Raw genomic sequence first — 4,032 nt, forward strand, 5'->3', positions numbered from 1 at the left:
CGCGTCTCCTGCCTGCCTGAATGACTACCATACGGTGGCCTTCACCTCGGAGGTCATGAAGTGCTTCGAGATGCTGATTAAGGATTACATCTGCGCCTCCCTCCCCCGCACCTTGGACCCGCTGCAGTTCGCGTACCGGCCAAACAGATCCACGGACGGCGCGGTCTCCCAGGTACTGCACACCACATTCACGCACCTGGATGGCCAGAAGGGGGGCTATGTGAGATTGCTGTTCATCGACTATAGTTTAGCTTTCAATACCGTAGTCACCACCAGACTGGCCGTCAAGCTGCGGGAGCTAGGACTGAACTCCTTGACTTCCACACAGCCCGGCCCCAGGTGGTTAGGGTGGGGAGGCGTCCTCAGCCCCCTACTGTACTCATTGTACACACGACTGTGTGGCCAGGTCCAGCTCCAACACCATCATCAAGTTTGCTGACGACACCGTCATGGTGGGCCTGATCAACGACGACGATAAGAAGGCCTACCGCGAGGAGGTGGCTGACCTGTCACTCTGGTGCCAGGACAACAGCCTCCTCCTGAACATCAGCAAAACTAAGGAGCTGATTCTGGACTTGAGGAGGGGATTACAACCAAGGACTTATGCGCCATTGGTGATTAATGGGGCTTCTGTCGACAGGGTGAGCAGATTCAAGTACCTGGGAGTCCACATCACGGAAGACTTAACATGGACTTTAAACACAGAAGTGAAAAGGCGAGGCAGCGTCACGTCAAGCTGAAGAAATTCAGGGTCTCGGTAAGGATCTTCAAGTCTTTCTACTCTGGAGCAGTGGAGAGCATCCTGACAGTTAACTTCACTGTCTGGTTTGTGAACTGTACTGCTCCGGACAGGCAGGCCCTGCAGAGGGTGGTGCGTTCAGCCGAACATACCACTGGAACGATTCTCCCCTCACTGCAGGACTTATATACCAGGAGGAGTGGTAGCAGAGCCCACAAGATCATGAAAGATCCTCACCACCCAAACAACGGACTGTTCCAGCTGCTGCAGTCAGGCAAGCGCCTCCACAGCCACACAGCGAGGACAGAGAGACTCAGAGCTGGTGGAGATGAGTGCAGAGCAGCAGGAAAATGAGAGCGTACAGATTTTTCCAAGTCTCTCTCTCTCAAGCAACTATCCAGCTTAATAGATAGGAACACAAGAGAACCAAGGTTAGGTGGTTCATCCCAAGATACCAGTTCATCCTTCATCTCTTCATTAAGCCCCTTAATAAACACTCCTCTTAGCGCTTCCTCAGTCGATTGCGCATCTGCCGCATGAATCCAGAAATACACAGAGTAATCTGCAATACTCCTGTTCCCCTGATGAACACTCAACAACCAGTTACAGGCATTACCATGGAAATCAGGGTAGTCAAACACAGCTTTATATCAGGAAACAAAGTTCTCATAGGAAAGGCAACTCCTTCGCGTATATCGCCTGAGCCCAGTCCAAAGCTTTCCCCTCTAAAAGCACAAAATGTAATTCAGCATGGAGGTATCCGAATTGAATGTCAGGGGACGCTGCCATAACGTGTGATAGTACACTAGAGGAGGAAGCCTCGACAACTCCAACTCACCTCCAAAGGGCTGTGGATCGGTGGCGTGTTATTCTCTGGGCTGGGGAGACAATGGCGTCGGTGCAAAGGGAACTGGCAGAGGGGGCTGGGAAGATGAACCAGGGGAAGTTAACAGAGAGATTTGGTGCGTAAAGTCTGTGAGTCTGTCTGCCTTAGCCTGATTGCTTTCCACGAGAGTCGGTAACATCTGTTCGGGCCGTCCGAGTTATGCACATAGACTGGAAACTGCATGCTGGAAGTAATTTGTTTCCGGGGCTAGTTCTGTTATAATACATGCAATTTGCAACCCAAGGATCCAGAACACAGACTCGAAAGCGAATATGGTTTTCAATAGGTTTATTGTGGACAATCAGGGTTAGTTCACCAAAGTCCAAAACGAGCGAAGAGTGTGAGGGGCAGAGGGGGCAGGCACTGTGGAGACTCCTCAGGAGACTGGAGGCCGAAGACCGAGAGTGGCAACGGGCTGACTGGTGAGGAAACCGCATTGTAGACGGAACGATCAGTCAAGGAAGACGTGAAGCTCCCAGGGTTAAGTACTGCTGCTAGATTGGAGTGGATGAGGCTTAGCTGTGTGGGTGAGCCAATAGGGAATGATCCAGGACCACGCCCACCTCCAGATGCACAGACCGGACACACAGGAGGGGAGGGGAAAACGGGAAAAAACTAAAAACAAGGGGAGAGACAGCGAATCCTTCAACAAATTAGTACTTGCACATCCTGGGTGACTGTTTGCTTCTGCCTTTTGTATTCCGGTGTGATTACTACTGTACAATAACGATGAATCTGTTTATAACAATATTCATGCAATCAACAACAGACCTCGCCTCAAATACATCTGCTATGTGAACATTCCAAAGGTAGAGCATCTAAACTAGTAGAATAAATACCACTTGCCTTATCATCTCAGGCTGCTGGATTCGGGTGATTGGCTTCAGAAATCGAAAAGAAATGCATGCCTGTTATTAAAGGTGGCTTGTAGAAGTTAAAGACTACATTTCTTAAAACCTTATTTAAATTGTTTTATTGAATATCCTTTATGTAATAATAACTCATTGACCTTTGAACGGAACTTTAAACTTAAGCAAATTTTACAACTGCAACGTGTGTGCAGAATAACAATGTTGTGATGCAATGTTATAAAATATCAACATATGTCAGTCTTCATGTCTTTTTCCTAATTTTTTTAAGATCTAAATAACTTTGTTTCATGTTTTCACATTTAGATGGTTTCATTCTGTTTTTGAAGTGGAGTTTTTGTGTGTAACACAGCATTACAGTGGTGGGCAATCCCATGACCTTATATCGTGATCAATCTAAAAGTTGTGCACAATTTCCTTTTCAGCTGAAATGTAGAGATTTTGCCATTTTATGTCATGCTACTCCTGTTTACAAACTTCACATCACTTGGAAGATTATTAATAGTGTGGGTCTGTGCTAACCCTTAATTACTGGCATGGTGTTAATATGAACAATGCAACTTGGGCATCCAGATGCAATTTCACATGGAAGGTAGTGCCTCATGATATTTGACAGAATAATTGGAAATTCTTTGTTATAGTTACTGTTTCCAGCTCGTGTTGACTTGACTGAATATTCAACAGTTGAACTCAGGTATTAAAAATTATTGTGGTATCTTTCATGTAATGTAACGTGTTAGTTGCGTAAAACGACAAATCAATCAGCTAATGTTATTCAAAAGATCATGATATTCCATATCGTCCACCCCTATGGGACTGTGCCACATATTTTCATACCTTTGTGCATACATAGGTCACTCTGCTCTCTAAGTCATTTCGAGTATGACTGTCCCTTGGGTACTGCTGCTCCAGTGGTACAATAATTTGTTGCCCATTGACTATACAGAGTTCAGATTCCTTTGGCTACTCATGGATATTATCCCAAATTGCCTGAAGAAATCCTTGGGCATCAAGGTTCAAAGGCATGACCACCCAACAGGCAGGAGTGGCATCTATGAACAGATGTCAACAAAGATGTGTGACTAGTAGTTTTTCCCATCGTGATGGAAGTGTTATTACTAATAACAAGCAAAACGAAATGTCATGAACCACTACTATAAGGACAAACAATATAATTTTTTTATTTTTATTATTCATTAATAATAACTCAAATCTCCATTCAAAGAAGCAATAAATGGATTTGACAAAAGATCTTCCGATGATAATACAATACACAAATATCTGTCCCTGAAAATGAGCAAAGAAATATAAAGACAGATTACCCCTATTAGACCTGTAACGTGTCACAGAGTTACCCCTCAGCACAGACACCTTAAATGTGATCTGGCAAGGCCTTGCTGTGGTGCCACAACGCCTTTGTCTGCGAACTGGTCCGGCACCGTGTTCTTGTCTGCATATGAGAAATCGACATTAGAATATTAAGACGAATCAGAATTGCTTTCACTCACATGGTTAAAAAATCATGTAGTCCTAGTAAG

Source organism: Zeus faber (assembly GCF_960531495.2).
Source record: "Zeus faber genome assembly, chromosome: 1".
Classification (NCBI taxonomy): domain Eukaryota; kingdom Metazoa; phylum Chordata; class Actinopteri; order Zeiformes; family Zeidae; genus Zeus; species Zeus faber.